This window comes from Bubalus kerabau, chromosome 15 (assembly GCF_029407905.1).
Source record: "Bubalus kerabau isolate K-KA32 ecotype Philippines breed swamp buffalo chromosome 15, PCC_UOA_SB_1v2, whole genome shotgun sequence".
Taxonomy (NCBI): Eukaryota; Metazoa; Chordata; class Mammalia; order Artiodactyla; family Bovidae; genus Bubalus; species Bubalus kerabau.
Window position 1 is genome coordinate 73,693,533 of NC_073638.1, and position 21,093 is coordinate 73,714,625.

General features: G+C 40.7%; 1 long non-coding RNA gene across 1 annotated transcript in view; it reads right to left on the minus strand.

Annotated features, from left to right (window-relative positions):
• LOC129629336 (uncharacterized) overlaps window positions 1-21,093 on the minus strand; it is a 604,584-nt gene that overhangs the window by 330,389 nt on the left and 253,102 nt on the right. The window lies entirely within an intron of this gene.

Below are 21,093 nucleotides of genomic sequence, written 5' to 3' on the forward strand. Positions count from 1 at the left end.
GGAGAAAAAAGACAAGACTTTTGTTCTCCCCCCTCAACTGCCATGAGTCATGCTCTCACATTCAGCCTTGCCTGCCTTCCTCGGTCTGTGGTCCAGGGACAGATTAGGCATTTGTATCTGTGCAGGCATCATTCTCTTTTTCTCGGCTCTAGGTTTCTGAAAAACGCTATTTGCCAAAAAGGGTGGGGGGAACCTACAGTGTTAGACTTGTTCTGATCCCAGACTGAAAGCATGCCTAACAAATGAAGGGACTGGGTGTGATTTAGTGTAATGCCAGCAGCAAAAACAGAACTGTAAATTATTTTTTTCCAACTTGCTCTCTGAGGCTCAAATTGCTGTTTTGCTGTCTGCATCTTTAATGATGGTTGACACATCCCCTAGGAAGGAAAATACTGATCTCCCCTATCTTGATTTAAAGATCAGTTGAACTGATTTTATACTATATTATGTATACATACATATATATAGAGAGAGAGAGAAAGAGAGCGTAGTCACCAAAGTCAATAAAGGCAAGATAGAAGAAGGGTGGGAAAGAGTAATCAGGGATCAATGTACCATAAGTGGAAAACAATTTCCATGTATAAACAATTCCTTTATCTCAGTTCTTATTTAACCTGCTTTGGATTTAAACAATAAAGAATTCTAGTACTTATGGCAGGGTTTTTTGGTTTTGTTTTAAGAACAGAGCAGACCTATGTTTTTGTAGTAATGTAAGAGGAAAAGTTTTTGATAAGCCAATATGACACTTTAAATTGAATAGAGAAAGCAATAAATGTAGCCAAGATGTTTGCCAATTAGCCCAGGGTAGCATCCTGAGACTTTAAATAGCATCTAATGCTTAATCCTTCAATTCACAGATGAACCATCTGACCAATTCAAGGTCACAAGTCTGGGAAAAGTAACAGAGTTGGGGGTTAAGAAAGTCTTCCAAGAAAAAGATAGCAGCTGAGAATTGAAAAATGGATAGAAACTAATCAGAGAAGGAGAAGGGCCTACTGTACTCTCCTCTTATACAGAGATGTAGAAACACTAAATATCATGGATTGTTCATAAAGAAAGATAGAAGATGCTGCTCACCAAACCTGTGGGCAAGAAAAGCTCTGAGAAAGAAAAAACATGTTTCACCACAGAATTCTGCACCAAATGATGACCAAAGGTTGAACAATGAATCAAGTCTTCACAATAAATTTAATATGAATAAAAGTATAACCCTCCACATGAGTTCCAAAAGAATTCTTTTTTTTTTAATTCCAAACACTTCTACAGGGTGGAGTAGACACAGATCCACAGCAACAAATGTTCTAGGAGGTGGTAAATGCTGCTGCATCAACATCTAGAGAACCATCTGGGGTTGAAGAAGGTAAGAAGCCCACTCTTTCTTCTCTGCTCTAATCAGATCATTCCCCCAAATGATATGCTGTGGTCAGTTCCTCATGAGAAAAACTAAAGAGATCAAGAAAAGTAGAGCACAAAGAAAAGTGACTGGGACCATTGTAAACTTGAACCAGGAAATAAATTTCTTGGTGATGGTGCTCTAGGCATGTACATACAGAAGGTCTCAGCTCCATGCCCGCTTTATTTCATGGGCAGCAAACAGATTTCAACTTGTTGCATGACAAGCATGGTCAATGAGTATAACTTCCTAGAGTGATGTGATGAGCGTGCCAAAGAAAGTGAAAGTGAAAGTCACTCATTTGTGTCTGACTCTTTGTGACCCCATGGATTATACAGTCCATGGAATTCTCCAGGCCAGAATACTGGAGTGAGTAGCCTTTGCCTTCTCCAGGGGATCTTCCCAACCCAGGGATCAAACCCAGATCTCCCTCCTTGCAGGCAGATTCTTTTATCTGGGCCACAAGGGAAGCCCAAGAATACTGGAGTGGATAGTCTATCCCTTCTCCAGCAGATCTTCCCAGCCCAGATATTGAAGCGGGGACTCCTGCACTGCAGGCAGATTCTTTACCAACTGAGCTATCGGAAGCCCAAGGGAGCAGAAACTATATGCAGACTCAGCCAAGAAATCAATTAGCAGTTACTGTCACAGCCTGGGGCAGGAGTGGTAGTACTTGTCCAAGGTGCTGGCTGTTGCTGCCTGAAGAGCAGCATCCTTTGACAAGCAGAAATTCAATTCTGGGCCTTGGGCTCACCTTCACCTCATATGGTGGCCTCTCCCTAAGAACTCTGGTAAATCCTTCTGGAAAGTAGCCAGACCAAAAATGAGACCATAAAGCCACCTTAATGAGCACCAGTGAGGCTGCAGGCAAATAGTAAACTCTGCTGCTCTCCTTCGGCACCCTTCAAATGAATTAGAAGGAGCATGTCTGAGCTGGTGCCACATGTAAATTGCCTTTCTGCAGACAGTAGGGACTGAATTCTAATGAGTCTTTCTGGTCCCTAGGAATGTAACCAGAGAAATAGAACTTTAAAAGGTAAAGAATGCAACCCCTTGAATAAGACAGGTAAGAGAAAGTCAGCCCTTTGGCATCATCACAGACCCCCTCTTCAAGGCCCTTTCTCCCCAAGTTTTGACTCAGAGGCATCCACAGAGTTCAAATGGACTCATCTTAATGAGTCATGGGAAACTTTGTGAAATGGTGCTATGACTAGTGGGGTCTCTTGGGGCAGTGGACGTTAAGAAGACGTGAAGTCTTTGTTCTTCTTGTCATAATTAGGCCTGTTTGGCATGGCTGAATGAGTCAGGAAAGCGGGTTTGAATCCCAGTTTTTGCCAGATAATATCATAGACAAATTATTTAATCCTATTAGAAACTAAAGCCCAGAGAGCCCTGGGCTTAGTTGCTTTAAGGATTAAATGATGAATAGAAATTATTTTTGCTTTGTTTTAAAGTAATACATAATGATTGCCAAAAAAATTATCAGAAAACAGAAAGACATTTTAAAAGAGAGAAATAAATCATTTCCAAACCTACAACCTATAGATAACAACAATGATTATCTCAGTGTATAACATGTACTGAAAAGGAATAGAAGCACTTAGTACACACACCCACATAAACACACATACACACTTACACAAAGAACAGTAAGCCTTTCTTTTGCCCCCGGAGCCCAGGGTGGTCAGAACTCAAAGTTACTGGGCAGCAATAAATGTCAACAGTTGCTTCTTTAGCCTTCTAAAATTTTACTATGCAATTATAAGCAATATACATAAATTCATATATTTTATACATCATTTAAATGCATTTTAAAGCATGTTTTAATGTTAGCAGAGGCACCATATAACTGTGGGATATTTTTTTTTGATAAGCCCTACTTATAATAAGACAGAGAGATTGGAGGACATTATTGGCCTCCAGAATCCCTATTAGGCTACCCGAAATACAGAATCTTCTCAAATGGTATATGCCCAAATAAATGCCCATTATTATTAGATGGGCCTTGGCTCCAAATCACCAGTTAGTATTTCATTTAGCTTTTTCATATATTTTGTCACACACTATACATTCTAGGGAGAAGGAAATGGCAACCCACTCCAGTGTTCTTGCCTGGAGAATCCCAAGGACGGGGGAGCCTGGTGGGCAGCCGTCTATGGGGTCGCACAGAGTCAGACACGACTGAAGCGACTTAGCAGCAGCAGCAGCAGCAGCATACATTCTAGGGAAATCAAGAGGCTTTTTCCCTGGCCTCTCTCCTCCAGAATCACACACTGGTTTGGCCTTCCTGGATCTCAGCACTTAGATGTTGAAATAATTATACAAAACAAGTATAAGTAAGAAAGTCAAGAGCTGAAATAGATGGGCCTAAGAGAACCATTCCCTATCCTGTTCTACTGAAGAAAATGTTAAACTACCCAACTACAGGAAACATGAATGAGCGGAAAGGAAGAGTCATATTTATATTTTAGATAAAACTCTTTTGTTTCTCCACTTAAAATTTTCTCCTAAACTTCATGTTCAATCACATATCCCTGAGAATACCTTTTTATTCCTTTATTTGCAACTTGCTTATCTTTGAGTGGAGGAGGAGTAGTGGGAAGTGATGTTTTGAGCTCCCTCTACAAGTTAACCAGGGTGACAACTTATTTTGTTATCTGTTCCAACTCTATGACTATTGCTGAAACCCATTCAATCACGGATGAGTTAGAGTAGAATCACGTTGTATGGCTGTCAAATAGAATCAATTATCCAATGAAGTTATAATCACCCACAAGAGGCTACCTAATTAGGAATAAATAATTAAGTTCAACGTCATTCCCTTTACACTGACCCTGACACGACTCTAAGGATAATGAAGTCTTAGAAGTCAGCGATAGCTCTGACCATTTAGGTCATGTGATCATTTACCCAATTGACACAGGTATCTACAAGGCTTCCTTTGTGGTCCAGTGGTTAAGAATCTGCATGACAGTGCAGGGGACACAGGTTTGAACCCTGGTCTGGGAAAATCACACATGCTGTGGGGCAGCTAAGCCCACATCCCACAACTACAGAAGCCCACAAGCTTGAGAGCCAATTTTCTGCAACAATAGAAGCCACCACTATGAGAAGCCCGCACATCACAACTAAAAAGTAGCCCCTGCTCTGCACAACTAGAGAAAGCCCAAGTGAGGCAAAGAAGACCCAAAGCACCCAAAAATAAATAAGTTTAAAAAAGAAAGTTACTTACATACATTAGCCATCCATTCATGAAAAGCAGTTTTAAATGGTCAACTACGCAGTCAGTGAAGCTGGGCAGAGTTGCCTCTTACCTGGACATTGGCTACTGAAGTTATATCAGACAACGAATACATGTAAGAAAACATGATCTTGAAAAGTCCACAAATTGCCAATAAATTATAGAAAACTTAATCCTACAAATAATTTTCATCTAAAGTTCTGACCTTCAGCCAATATTTTGTTTTTTTGATTGTTTTATTTTTGTAGCCCTCAAAAACGTCAGCAATTGGTCAACGGAGGTTTTCATAGCTTTGAATGATGAAACAACACTTTCCCATAGAATTAACTCCTTTGGACCCGTTTGTCTACAATATATGCATATTGAATTGAATGAAGTATACAACCCCTAATCCTATTTAACTTGACATTAAATCAGTGAAGATTTTTACATAGAATTGTATGAATTTTGGTTGCAATGATAGCCTGAACGGAAAAGGTATTTAAAGGTTTAGTTTAGAGACATTTATGGGTTCATATTCTCTGATTCAGCATTCGAAAGTCACATGACAGGAAAACTACCACTTTTTTGAATAATAACATAAATATCTGCTTTTTATTCAACTCCTACTGTCAAATAAGCACTTTGTAAAGCCCTTAAACAGTCTTTCAAGATTAGGCTTTAATATCTCCATTTTCTAGTTGGGCTTGGAAATATTAACTAACTTTAAAGTTTTGAAGCAAATACAGACCACAATTTGAGCCCAAAGAGCTAAAGTTCATGTTTTTCCCATCAGTATAAAGAAAGTCTCTCCTTTGAATATGGGATTTGAATTTCCCACATCTGATAAAAAAAAAAAAAAGTCTGCTTCAACAAAGGTGTCACTAGTCAGAGAATAAATCAGCATATGATTTATCCTAGTACATGAATTCATCTATGAAGATGCCTCTTTTTTGTCGGCATTTTCTGGATAGTTGATCTCATTCTGAAAACACTGCATCTGCTGAGCTCTCCTTGCCCAGTCTCATAGTTGCTCTTTGCTAAAGATCTAACCAATGGTTCTAAAAGCATGGTTACCAGCCAAGCAGTGTCAACACCACTTGGGAACACACTAGAAATGCAAATTCTAGGATTCTGCTGCAGACCCGCCAAATTAGAAACTGTGGGGGTGAGGCCAAGTGATCTGTGATTTAAAAAGCCCTTTGTGTGATTCTATGCCAGGGTCAAGTTGGAAAACCACTGATCTACAGGAAAAACTCCCTGCAAGTCTCTCAGACCCTGAGACAGCCTTCTGAAAGATCTATGCAAAAGGCATTAGTGAAGTCTCTGAATACAAATGATTTAGAAAATGCCGAGTCTAAATTTGTTTGACTGATCTTTTCCTTAAACAAAAAGACTCTACTTCCATCAAAAAGTCCATGCAGAACAAAGGGCTCTTGCCCTCCCCTAGGAGGGACTGAAGGGTGGGAACCGGAATCATGGGCATCTGTGAATACAGACACAGCACACTCACTGATACCCAGAAACACCAAACACACAAGCAATGAAGGGACCCTGTCTAGGTTCAAAAGTTCCAGGGATCTCTGTGTAGGCTTAAGAGTCCAGGGACAGTACTCGACTTAAGAAAAAGTGGCATTGCCTCTGTTAGAGATCACACAATGATTTAGTGATGCAGTGGGATATAATACTCACTTGTGACTTCAAAACGTAAGCTCTTAACCACAGTCTTCCTGGAGAATTTCTTCTATTTCCATCACTTTCCTATCTGAGGACTCAAATACACCTTCCTCATTCTATCTGAAATTTGTTGGGGTTTTTTTTGTTGTTGTTGTTATTAACATGGATTATTTTGAATTGTTCATAGATGAGTAGGTCACACTTTAAGATGAAGAATTTCCAAAAATTTTGAGGGCATAGAAAAGAAGGAAGTCTTTTATATGGGTATTTGGGGTAAATTTAAATATATGTAGTATTTATTTTTATATCCATAATAGATGGATTTAAGGTCACTTCATTAGGACAGGCAAAAATAATATGCAACTTGTTCATAAAATTATGCAATACATAACTTGTAAGAATATAATTTATGATATATAAAATATATAGGAGAAGGGGATGACAGAGGATGAGATGGCTGGATGGCATCACTGACTTGATGGACGTGAGTCTGAGTGAACTCCGGGAGTTGGTGATGGACAGGGAGGCCTGGCGTGCTGCGATTCATGGGGTCGCAAAGAGTTGAACACGACTGAGCGACTGATCTGATCTGATCTGATGAAATTACCATGTGTGAAATAGCCAGAGATGAACTGGCTTGAGCAGGGAGAAAGTAATAATTTTGTGGTTCTGTGATAGCCCACAAAAGTGTTCAAAGTTTTTAAATGTTAATTTCTTAAAACCAGAAACTACTCTGTCTTCCTTACTTTGTATCTCTACTATCTGTTGGGATCAGTAAATGGTTGTTGAATAATCTAATTAAAAGGGCACTAATATAGAAACTGGGAGATCTCTTTCTACCCCTTTAGTAAATTCTTAAGATAAATTTATTCAAGAAGCTTATTTTCCTGCTACTTAGATAAAGCTACTGATTTCAGTATATGAATTTTAATTGGGAAATATTACAGTAAAGGAGGCAGTTTTGAAACCTAGTTTTTAAGAGACAAATTGCTACATTGTGGCCGAGAAGCTCAGTAAACTGTCTGGGGCAAGGATATCCCAGGACAGGAAGAAGTTGGGCTGAAGGATAAGATAAGACAGGGTCTAACTCAACTTCAGGCTAGGCACACACTCGAACAATAAAGACTTCCCCACAGGCAGGCATGTAACCAAAAAGGGGTCAAAAGCCATTTAATAAATAAAACAGGCTTTAAATTCCCTGAGGGTGGGGACACTATCCACTCACATATTCCCAGGAACTAACTAGTCCGAGGCACTGAGCTGTCACTGTATATATGCTTGTGCTTAATAGTCTTCATACCTACCATGTACTGAGCATCCCATTCCATGCGGGATGACTTCAATGCATGTTCTCCCACCCTACAAACTTTCAAGCCACGATATTTATCCACATAATTGACCACAAAAGTTTTTTTTGAATACAGAAAAGAACAGACATAATTGACAACAAAAGTTTTTTTTGAATGCAGAAAAGAACAGAATGTGACCATTCAGTTTCATTAAAATAAGGTTAATTTGTGGTGTATCAATACTTGGAAAAATAATATCCAGCATCAGTCTGATAACATAAACATATGTATATGTATATATATGCATGGATAGATATATATTCATACCTATCTACTGTAAGCCCTGGAAACTCCAGCTTTACCCTAGTAAAACATAAATAGCAGAGTCAGTGGTCACCATTTTGCCAGTTATTTAAAGGTTGAACAAATTAGTACTAATGGTAATAACATCCCAATGGGGTGGATATCCTTTTTTCTCCCACAAAATACAAATATTTTAACATAAAACTCCACCTGTATGCAGAAGAATAGCAAGAGACCACAGCAAGCATTTTGATCTACATCAAAATGATTCTAAGAATGAAAAGCTTTGTGGAAGAATTTGACACCATGTACTTCAGCGTAGTCTGCAACCAGAATCTCACACAGACCCAGAAGAGGAGGCTTTGCTCCAATGGCAAAGGTGAAGACAAGGTTCCCAGGTCACAAAGGCAGACAGCCATTATTATCATCCCAACAGGATAACTGAAGAAAGCGACATTTACAGGTGGGAAACGATCTGTTCAAAGGCACATGGCTAATATGTAAGGTAGATAAGACTGGACCAGAAGCAACAACACCGTGACTCCTAGAAAAGCACACCTAGGCTCCAAGGTTGAGGAGAGAGACTGTTAACAAAGTGCTAACAAATGAGCTCTACATTATCAAGATGCAGGGTTCTGGGACAGAAAGGGAAAGATGTGTCTGGAAATATACAGACAAGAGGGATAAATCTCATCATCAGATGACGACTATCTGCTGTCATTTCCTTTTTCCTTTGCTACTCAGCATCCCCTCCAGGTCATCCCATAGGCACTGCTTCCCAGCGTTTGTATATCAACTCTGGAAGTTGGGAACAAGACATATTAGAGGCACAAAGGCTCAGTGTGCAGGGACCCAGCTAGTCCAGCACTTTTTTCTGCCTACTCAGAGATCAACAATAGGTCTTTTTGATGTTCCTTGCAAATGATATAGTTCTTGACCCCTTCACTAGAATCACTGGCAGCAGATAAAACCATCCCTGAATGGTAATGGTTGTTTTGATTATTTTATTAATTACCAACTTCCAGACAAGACACTGGGGCAGCAGAATCCTCTGGTGTATCTACTAGGGTCAATATAGACAAACAACAGCCACCCTCCTTGAGGCCTCCAGGGTGACAGTCATTAGAAGTTTGCAGCTTGATTACTCCCTCATCTAATATTTTTATTCATCATGCAGAAACATTGTTCTTACGCTACTTTGGTTTCCTCATGTAATAAAGGAACAAAAGAATTGAAAATCAATTATCTAGAAGTCTATCAAATGGGACCCAATACTGCTAGTCACTTCAACTGGATTATTTGCTGGCTATCCTGTCCTTGGTTAATCCGAAAAGCTGATGGAGGCAACTTTAGGCTGCATGTCAGCCATAGGAACAAAGAAGGGGAAGAGCTGATGAAGCAGGTAGATGCACAGAAGAAAGAGAAATAGGAAGGAAGGTATTACATGTCAAAGAAGAGATGGAGGAAGGGAGGAAGAACAGAGGAAAGGGGAGAGAGAAGGACGAAGAGGAAGGGGAGGAGATAATTAACATCCTGGGATACTCACTCGGTTCCAGATTGGGGCCAGTACATTTCATACTTTTTACAAGAATCCAGAGTGGTTCTAACATATACAGTGACTGAGAATCACTGGAAGGAGACAACCAAAGAAAACATAAGGATGGAGTTCACTACTTATCACTAACCTAACTTCCCTGAATAAGTATCCTTATTTGAATATAATACACAGATAATATATTCACAACCACAATAAAAGATGAGACGTGATCAGCATCGAGAAAAGAATAAATTGAATCTCCGTGGGCCTCCCTAGGGAAAAGAAATGACACTGCCACCTTGGGGCAGAAGCCAGAGGAAGGGGTTTTAGAGGCATAGAACCATTTTAGCTCTTTGAATAAGGCTGACACTTTCCATGGGAAAAACACAGTCTGGATATCAAACCCAGTGAAAATGATTATGAATTTCAAAAGTCATAAATGCAAACACTAACAAGTTCAATTTTCTTATACTTTTCTTACCACTGAATATAGTTTCTGTCTGAAATATCTATTTTTCTACATAGTAACAGAAATTTTATCTAGTATTTCCAGGTGTATTTAGTCTACGTTGGGTAAATTCAGTCAACATAGGTTGAAGATGGGGCAGTTCAAGATTTTTAGCCCTATAAAGGGCTGGGCAGGGGGAGGTTCTTATTAGCATCAGCGTATGATACGGTGCTTTTGAACTGTGATGTTGGAGAAGACTCTTGAGAGTCCCTTGGACTGCAAGGAGATCCAACCAGTCCATCCTAAAGGAGATCAGTCCTGGGTGTTCATTGGAAGGACTAATGTTGAGGCTGAAACTCCAATACTTTGGCCACCTGATGCAAAGAGCTGAGTCATTTGAAAAGACCCTGATGCTGGGAAAGATTGAAGGCAGGAGGAGAAGGGGACGACAGAGGATGAGATAGTTGGATGGCGTCACTGACTCGATGGACATGGGTTTGGGTGGACTCTGGGAGTTGGTGATGGACAGGGAGGCCTGGCGTGCTGCAGTTCATGGGGTCGCAAAGAGATGGACACGACTGAGCAATTGAACTGAACTGATAATAGGGTGAGACAGCAGGTCCACAGGCACACAAGGACCTCTGTGGCCTTCCACTAACATGCAATCTGTCCCCACTATCTGCACTTCCTGCTGCATCTGGCACTGATGGCCACATTCCTACCACGCCCTTCGGTCATTAGGGCCCTGCTGGAGGCCATGCTGCCTCTTCCATGTTTAGGCTCCGTCAGGGCCACCAGCCTGTCTAGGCTAGCTTCTTGCACCTGCCCCGTGGGAATGTCTGGGCACAGAAAGGCTCGGGGGTTTGCCCTCGTCCCTCTAATCCCTAGACCCGGCACACTGCCATTTCCACAAACCACTGCTGTCTCGGAGGAGCCGGCTCACTCTCCCAGGCCTCACTGGGACTGAGCGCTTGTCCTTTCTGCCCACAGATCCCTTCCCTAGACCTTGCTGTGGTTTCTATCAATCCATTCCCACAGAGGGAGACTCCAGAAGAGGAGAGGGAACAGGGACTCACTAGTGCCTAATATATTTTTTCACATCTTTCCCCATCGGTCTCAATCCTTAGCTACCTTTTTTAGGGCATAAGCTTCTGGTGTTCAAAAAATAAAAAATAAAATAACTAAATAAAACAACAAAAAGTAGGTTCTGGCAACATACAGCTCACGCATTCACACACACGCACACACGCACACATACACACACACTTTCCTCATGAATACTGTATATTATCTTTGTCCCTGGCTCCAAAGGTCAGTTTTTTAATTCAAAAATAAGCATTAACTCATTTCTTTCTCTCTACATTAAGCATTAATTTGACCCAAAGGGCAAGAGAAGCAAAAAAAAAAAAAAAGTCTTGCAAGGTACTTCTTTAAGAAAAGAGGGGTGGATGGGGTTTATATTATGTCAAAGTATAAGCAATTATGAAATAAAATGAGAAAAAGGAAAGCAAATGGTCTGATATTTAGAAGTTTCCTCCGGTCCACACGTTTAGTTCAACTTGCATAATATCAACTCATTGAACAAATCTGATGTTTAAATGGGAAGGCAGCTATCCTATTGGGGGTGGGGGGCCTCCACCAAAGTGCATTCAACTGTGCCTCAGCATTCCAGAATCGATGACGTTCAGAACAGTGAGCAGGCCTGAGTTACATCACGAACTCCTAAGTCTTGGTGTCCCCAGTGACTCTTCTGAAGACATTTATATCTCTCTTATTTAAACCTGTCTTTTATGATTAAATAATCAGCTCATTGGTTCCCATGGGGTGCCTTTCCCCTGGGATGTTGTAAAACAGCTGCATGAATTGGCTAGAAGGCCAGGATAATTTTGTTCAGGGTGGAGAAGAATACCATGTGCTTGAGCTGTGACAGAACAAATATTTGCTAATTTTCTGTTTGGGGATTTTCAGTTTTCCACTTGAGTGGCTGCTGCCAAATGAAATGAAAATTTTCACATTTTGAACACAGCATAATTTTGGCAGGAGACATTCAGTAATGACTCTGATAAAAGCCAACTGTAAAATTAGCCAAACATATTTCGGTCCAAAAATGTATGCTTAAAACAATTGCTAATTGATCTGTTTGAATTTTCGGTTCCCTTTTTTCAGGGATAGAACTCTTCAGTAAAATAGATCCACAGGAAATTGTAGGCATTTATCACCCATGCAGTCTAACATAAGAACTCCCATACTGTCTCACTTCACACCCATTATTAATTGCCAAGGATGAGAACTGAGGAGTACAGTACACCTGCCAGGATAGTAAATGGACCCACATTCACCCATTCCAACTCAATTCAAACCAGCTCTACCCGGGAGACATTTGTGTGCTTCTTCAAAATTGGAAAAACAGAAGGTGAAACCCACAAGGTGAATCCCAAATCACCAGGTGAAGCCAGGACTTCTCTGTCCTATCAAATCACCTCTCTACTAGTTTTTTGGGTTTTTTTTTTGTTTTTTGTTTGTTTGTTTGTTTGTTTTGTAAAACATTGGTATAATACAGGGTTTGGAGAGTAAACCATTCTGGCCATGATATTCTCCTCCCATAACCATGGGAACCAGTCACTGAAGCCTGAGTTCAGCACACTTTTCCACTGAGCCCAAACTTGCCCCACAAGCCTAGAAGGTATCTGTAATCAAACAGATTTATTATTATCATATATAAAAACCTGATATCCTAGATGTATTGGATATAAAAATGGATGGTGAATTAGATCTAAATTTGAGATCTGACTGGCATGAACTGTTTCCGACTAATCACCTATGTCTCTGTAAACTCAGTTCAAAACAGAGGAGAGAGGGGCTTCCAGTTTCCATGAGGATGCAGTGATCAGAATGGAACTTGCATTTCTGCCATGTCAGAGATAAAACTGGAAAAACCATAACAGGTAATTGTTCTTAGGAACTAAACAATGGAACAGTATTGTAACAACTGAAAGAAAGGAAATACAGGCATCAAGCCCATATTTCTGAGACTTTCTCTTCGGAGGCACTTTCAGAACCCAGGTACCAAGAGTACCCTGAACCTAGAAGCAAAGTAGAACATGACTTCTCACTGAGCTGAAGAAACAGAATCAGAGTTTGGAGCTGATTAAACAACTGTAATTTGTGAGAAAATATTTCCATAGATCAGGGAGCCAAAAAATGGGGCTACAGGTCTTCACTGGGGTTCCCTGTGCTCAGTCACTCAGTCATGTCTGACTCTTTGTGGCTCCATGGACTGTAGCCCACCAGGCTCCTCTGACAGTGGAATTTTCCAGGCAAGAATACCATAGTGGGTTGCCAGTTCCTGCTCCAGGGGATCTTCACGATCCAGGGATCGAACCCACATCTCTTGCGTCTACTGCATTGGCAAGTTGATCCTTTATCACTAGCGCCACCTGGGAAGCCCCAAATTCTAACCCCTGAATGTGGCGAAAATGCAGATGTTGCACTCAATATGCCAGCAAATTTGGAAAACTCAGCAGTGGCCACAGGACCAGAAAAGGTCGGTTTTCATTCCAATCCCAAAGAAAGGCAATGACAAAGAATGTTCAAACTACTGCACAATTGCACTCATCTCACATGCTAGTAAAGTTCAAAATTCTCCACATGAGGCTTCAACACTATGTGAACCAAGGACTTCCAGATGTTCAAGCTGGATTTAGAAAAGGCAGAGGAACCAGAGGTCAAATTGCCAATATCCATTGGATCATTGAAAAAGCAACAGAGTTCAAGAAAAACGTCTACTTCTGTGTTGACTATGCCAAAGCCTTTGACTATGTGGATCACAACAAACTATGAAAAATTCTTCAAGAGATGGGAATACCAGACCACGTGATCTGCCTCCTGAGAAATTTGTATGAAGGTCAAGAAGCAACAGTTAGAACCAGACATGGAACAATGGACTGGTTCCAAATTGGGAAAAGAATACATTAAGGCTGTATATTGTCACACTGCTTATTTAACTTATATGCAGAGTACATGATGAAAAACGCTGGGCTGGAGGAAGCACAAGCTGGAATCAAGATTGCCGGGAGAAATATCAATAACCTCAGATATGCAGATGACACCACCCTTACAGAAAGCTAAGAAGAACTAAAGAGCCTCTTGATCAAAGTGAAAGAGGAGAGTGGAAAAGTTGGCTTAAAACTCAACATTCAGAAAACTAAGATCATGGCATCCGGTCCCCTCACTTCATGGAAAATGGATGGGGAAACAGTGGAAACAGTGACAGACTTTATTTTCTTGAGTTCCAAAATCACTGCAGATGGTGACTGCAGCCATGAAATTAAATGATGCTTGCTCCTTGGAAGGAAAGTTATGACCAACCTAGATAGCATATTCAAGAGCAGAGACATTACTTTGCCAACAAAGGTCTGTCTAGTCAAAGCTATGACTTTTCCAGTAGTCATGTATGGATGTGAGAGTTGGACTATAAAGAAAGCTGAGCACCAAAGAAAATTGATGCTTTTGAACTGTGGTGTTGGAGAAGACTCTTGAGAGTTCCCTGGACTGCAAGGAGATCCAACCAGTTAATCCTGAAGGAAATCAGTGCTGAATATTCATTGGAAGGACTGATGCTAAAGCTGAAACTCCAATCCTTTGGTAACCTGATGCAAAGAACTAATTCAGTGGAAAAGACCCTGATGCTGGGAAAGACTGTAGCCAGGAGGAGAAGGGGACAACAGAGGATGAGGTGGTTGCATGGCATCACCGACTCAGTGGACATGAGTTTGAGCAAACTCCAGGAATTGGTGATGGACAGGGAAGCCTGGCATGCTTCCAAGGGGTCACAAAGAGTTGAACATGACTGAGCTCTTGAACTGAACTAATCAGTTTTCAGTGTGAACCTAAATACCGAATCATCCCATCCACATGGCAAACTCAGAGTACTTCATCCTCCTTCAACTGGTCTTCTGAGATCTCCCATGGGGCCACAGCCTGAATAAAGAATGGGCACTGGTATGCATTACTCATGCCCCTGGTCCTGCTTGGGCCCAATATTGTATTGGGCAGATGGTGACTGCAGCCATGAAAGTTTCTATTTTCTATCTGATAAGTTCTAGCCCCATCTAAATTATGACCTGCATGTCTGTCAGAACCTAACTCAGTTCCAGACATTTGATCACTTGGTGCCCCATGGCCAAGCATTACTGGGCTCTCTATTAGCAAACTGTTTCTAAAAAGCATATAAGCACATATTTCTATGCTGAAACTGTCACCATCTTGCTCTAGCCTCCAGGGACCTGTGTTGTGATTCTCCATGAGGGTATTGCCAAAAACTCCACTTTGCATGGCAAAGTTTTCTTACCACCAGCACAGAACCATAGGCTGTGCTAGATCATTGGTCCAAGCAGCACAGCTGTTTGTACTGCATCTTGGCTCTGGTACAGTGCCCTTTCTTGGGCCAGGCACCACCCAGAGTGTGAAGGGCTCCATATTGCCAGCTAGAAGGACTAGAGCAGCATTCCTAGGTGTCTAATGCTTTGCCTTCAGGACCCAGCAAGGTTTAACAGGTGGAAGGAAATAAGAGGCGAGGCAACTTTTCTTTTACATTGAAGCAGATATCCCAGATGGTCCTTACCCCTGAAACCCTAAAAGCTGCCTTGAAATGGCAGGTCCCTAAATCTTTATAGTGTTTATTGCCCACTCTCTGGAACACGTTAGACTTCCCAAAGCATCCAGCATCCTAGCCATCTCTTGCCCATCTTCTTTGATGACCAAAATGTCATCAATGCAATTGTTCATCAGACTATTTCACAACAGAGGCCAAGAAAGTTAACAGAGCCCTGAGACAAAACCATAAATTAATATTTTTGTCTCTCTTCCATAAATGTGTATTATTTCTAACCCTTACTTATAGTGGACATGGGGAAAAAAACACATTCACCAAATCAGTATTCTGTACCCGAGCCCTTAGTAACCTGCTCTAACAGTAACATCATCCAGCATCCTGCTTCCAGCACTGCAGGTATAATCAGGGCTGCAACTCGATTAAGACTGTGGTGATGGATGCTATAGTCAGCCTCGAGGACTCATTATATTTCTGGAGGTGTTAGACCAGTGAATCAAATGGAGATGTGATAGGAAGCAACATCCTAAATCCTTTAGGTCTTTAAAGCTGGCACTAATCTCTGCCTAAAGATGCAATATTGCTTTGATTTGTTTGTTATGAACTACCTTGGCCAGGGGATGAAGGTTCAGAGGTTTCCACTTGGCCTTCCCTACTATAGTGTCATCTTCTGGGCCTTCATATGATGGTTGCTCCAACTGCCAAGTACATCAATTCCAATACACACGTGGTTCAGGGGATGACCATAGGGCTTGTTCACAGATACAGTGGATTCACTCTGAGCCAGACTTTAGCCAGGATTCCATTTATTACCCCTACTCCAACTAAGAAGAATTACAATGCTTTCAGTTTTCAAGTATTAATGTGAAATCAAGCCTGTGCCCAGATCCTTGAAATACATAGATATTCCCCTTTCATCAGTTTACAAATACCTGAGTAATAGCCATATGTCCTATTGGGGAAGGAACATAGGAATCATAGAAATAGGATATACTTGCCACAGTGCTTCAAGTCCTTCCTCAGACCGGCTACCTCGTGGGCCAGTGGTTCCAGATATTAAAAACTGATTTGGGTCTGAGACTGAGCAAGGAATTGCTGACTTTTTATGCGGGCAAACGCACTCAGATTTCTGCTTTGGGGGCTACAGATATTAAGAGACCCTGTAGTTGGCCACTGGTCTCTTCTGCACCTAAGGAAAGCGAAAGTCACTCAGTCGTGTCCAACTCTTTGTGAACCCAAGGACTATACAGTCCATGGAATTCTCCAGGCCAGAATACTGGAGTGGGTAGCCTTTCCCTTCTCCAGTTCTTCCCAACCCAGGGATTGAACCCAGGTCTCCCACACTGCAGGTGGATTCTTTACCAGCTGAGCCACAAGGGAAGCCCAAGAATAATGGAGTGGGTAGCCTATCAGGGATCTTCCTGACCCAGGAATCAAAGCAGGGTCTCCTGCATTGCAGGTGGATTCTTTACCAACTGAGCTATCAGGGAAGCTCACCATACTCTATTAGCCATATCTATAATTCTATTAGCTATATCTGTAATTCTCTGTGAGTCAAGCCCCCTTTACTGCCCTTCCAACTTTCCAGCAGTTATCATAATTGTGACCTCCTGACTTCAAGGAGTTATATACCACCCTACCTCAATTACTTGGGCCCACTGTCCCTGATAATAATGAGCCAGCTTTGTGACACCCAGCTCCCCGCCCCCATGTCAGCCTTGGTCTACAGAGGAGAGCCACCAATGAACTTCTTAGTGAGTCTGCTGCACATCACACCAGCATATTCCTGATATCTTAGTGAAGGGTGTGTCCCCAGGCCTACCTCAGAGCATAACCCTCTGCTGGGTCTATCATGTACTAATTTTAGTATGTACTAATTATGCACTCATTTTAGTATGATGACATCTCTAAATCTCTTTTACTATCCTTTTTACCTGCCAGCATTTTCCTCAACACTTTTCCAGGGAAATTCAAGTATTTCCACTTCCCTCCCTAGCCATTATGGATGGAGGTTCATTGTATGGTACAGGAGGCAGTGACCAAAACCATCCCAAAGAAAAAGAAATGCAAGAAGGCAAAGCAGTTGTCTGAGGAGGCCTTACAAATAGCTGAGAAAAGAAGAGAGGTGAAAGGCAAAGGAGAAAAGGAAAGATATATCCAACTGAATGCAGAGTTCCAGAGAATAGCAAGGAGAGATAAGAAAGCCTTCTTAAATAAACAATGCAAAGAAACAGAGGAAAACAACAGAATGGGAGAGACTGGAGAGCTCTTTAAGAAAATTGGAGATATCAAGGGAACATTTCACGCAAGGACAGGCACAAGAAAGGACAGAAATGGACCTTATGGACTTAACAGAAGCAGAAGAGATTTAAGAAGAGATGGAAAGGATACACAGAAGAACTATACAAGAAAGGTCTTAATGACTTGGAAAACCACAATGGTGTGGTCACTCACCTAGAGCCAGACATTCTGGAGTGTGAGGTCAGTTGGGCCTTGACTGTGTGGATCACAGCAAACTGGAAAATCCTTAAGAATATGGGAAAAACACACCTGTCTCCTGAGAAACTTGTATGAGGATCAAGAGGCAAAAGTTAGAACCAGACACTGAACAACTGAGTGGTTATAAACTGGGACAGGAGTTTGACAAGGCTATACATTGTCACCCTGTTTATTTAACTTATGTGTGGAGGACAACACGTGAAATGCTGGGCTAGATAAATCACAAGCTGAAATCAAGATTGCCAGGAGAAATATCAACAACCTCAGATATGCAGATGATACCACTTTAATGGAAGAAATTGAAGAGGAACTAAGGAAGCCTTTTGACAAGGGTGAAAGAGGAGAGGTAAAAAGCTGGCTTAAAACTCAACGTTCAAAAAACAAAGATAATGGCATCCAGTCCCATAACTTCATGGCAAACAGAAATGGGAAAAGTGGAAGCAGTGACATATTTTTTGTTCTTAGGTTCCAAAATCACTGCTGATGGTGACTGCAGACATGAAATTAAAAGACATTTCTCCTTGGAAGGAAAGCTATGACAAACCTACACAGCATATTAAAAAGCAAAGCTGTCACTTTGCCAAGAAAGATGTATATAGTCAAAGCTATGGGTTTTCCAACAGTCATGTACAGATGTGTGAGTTGGACCATAAAGAAGGCTGACAGCTGAAGAATGTATGCTTTTGAATTGTGGTCTGGAGAAGACTCTTGAGAGTCCCCTAGCTGCAAGGATATCAAACCAGTCAATCCTAAAGGAAATTAACCCTGAGTATCCATCCAAAGGACTGTTGCTGAAGCTGAAGCTCCCAGACTTTGCCCATCAGATGCAAAGAGCTGATTCATTGGAAAAGACCCTGATACTGGGAAAGATTGTAGGCAAAAGGAGAAGGGGGTGACAGAGATGATTGGATGGCATCACCAACTCAATGGACATGAGTTTGAGCAAACTCCGGAAGTTAGTGGAGGACAGAAGAGCCTGGCATGCTGCAGCCTATGTTGATGCAGAGTTAGATATGACTTAGTGACTGAACAACAACAGCCATTAGTTATCACTTCTGCCAGTCTCCTAAGTGTGAAAGTCACTCAGTCATGTCCAACTCTTTGTGACCTCCATGGACTATACAGTCCATGGAATTCTCCAAGCCAGAATACTGCAGTGGGTAGCCTTTCCCTTCTCTAGGGGATCTTCCCAATCCAGGGATCAAATCCAGGTCCTCTGCATTGCAGGCAGATTCTTTACCAGCTGAGACACCAAGGAAGCCCAGTTTCCTAACAGCTGCTCTATCAGGGAGTTGGCTCTATTCCCTGAGGTCCTTGTTCCGTTGTTAATGTTCAAGTAACTTGGGAATAAACATAGTAGATTAACACCAGAGAAGTCGAGATCTAATCTTATTTCTGACTAGGTCAAATTTTCTCAGTCAAATTCCAAATTTCAAGGGTTAAACTTTCCACAAAATTGTCTCTAATATACCCAAGTCTGACATTCTATAACTTGCATGTATTCTCCTCGAGATACTAATGTTGTAATGATTGCTCTCTCTTCATATGACTACCAAGAAAAGGTTGCAAGGTGAAATGTAAACTATTACAAATATTTCAATATGTCCTGACACCAAAGTAGGAAGAAATAATTTAAATATCTGGTTGGTCAAAAAGTTCATTTGGGTTTTTTGTAACATGTTACAGAAAAATCCTAACGAACTTTTTGGCCAATGCAATAGAATAAGAGCTACTTAAGCTTGAATTTTTGTTAAAAGTTAAGTATATTAAATAGTGTAAATTTTGTTGGGAAATGTGTTATCTTTTCAGAAAACAAATAAATGAAAGATATATTAAAAACTAACCATTAAAAAAAGAAAACCACAAGAGTTTCAAACTCAAATGCTTGCAAGGGGTATGCCTTTAATATAGACCTGTGATATTAGCTTCATATTGAAAAAAAAAAGTAGGTGCTAAAATGCTTACCTAATATTTGAGCATAATAACTGCCTAGTTCCCTTGTTACACTGCCTTCTAAAGTATTTTGTGATCATAACAAATACACCATAATCTGTTTAGTGATCCCTGATATGAAGCATAAAAGCATAATAAAATGCAGAAGATACATATATATGTATTTGTTTAGTTACCTGTATTTAAATATGCATGTGCACAGACACACACATACAAAATCATGATGTAGGAAAGACTTGTTTTAAGAGATAAAAATGGAAATTTCAGAAAAGGCTGCATTAACAGACTTCACTTTCTCAACATATAAAATTTCAAAACCCAAAAGACTATAAACAGAACTAAAAGACGTGACAAATGAGGAAACATTTATAGCATTTAAAACAATCTAAGGATTAACATACAATATATATTATAGTTTCAAAAATCAATAAGAAAAATACAAACAAGTTAGGAGGAAAAAAATATACAAATATGATAAACAAGTAACTTGAAAAAGGAAGGAAAATAGTACTAAAGAGATATAATTCTCCAGAGAATTAGGCCATATGAAACACCAATCACAAAAGGTTATGTACTGTATGACCCCATTTACGTAACATTCTTAAAAATGACAGAAATACAGAAATGGAGAACAGATTAGTGGTTAACATAACAAAGGTTAAGTTGGTAAGGTAGAATTGGGAGTGGCTATAAAAGTGTAACAAGAAGAAATCTTAGATTGACAGAACATTCTGTATCCTGACTGAATTAATATCAATATCCTGATTGTGAAATTGTACTGTAACTTTATAAGACCTTACCATAGGGGGGAAATGGATAAAAGATGCATAGATCGCTATTATTTCTTACAATTGCATGGGACTCTACAGCGCATCTCAAAATTAAAGTTTAATTGGAAACACACAGACCACAAAATCCCACAGTAAATAGGAACATGTGAATTAAAGCCACGGTTCACTGTTGAACAACAGGGATATGAACTGCACAGGTCCACTTATATTCAGATTTTTTTCAAGTGTGAAAAGTAAAAATGCCAGTTGCTCTGTCATATCCAACTCTGCAACTCCATGGACTGTAGCCCACCAGTCCTCTGTCCATGGGATTCTCCAGGCAAGAATACTGGAGTGGGTAGCCACTTCCCTCTCCAGGGGATCTTTCCAACC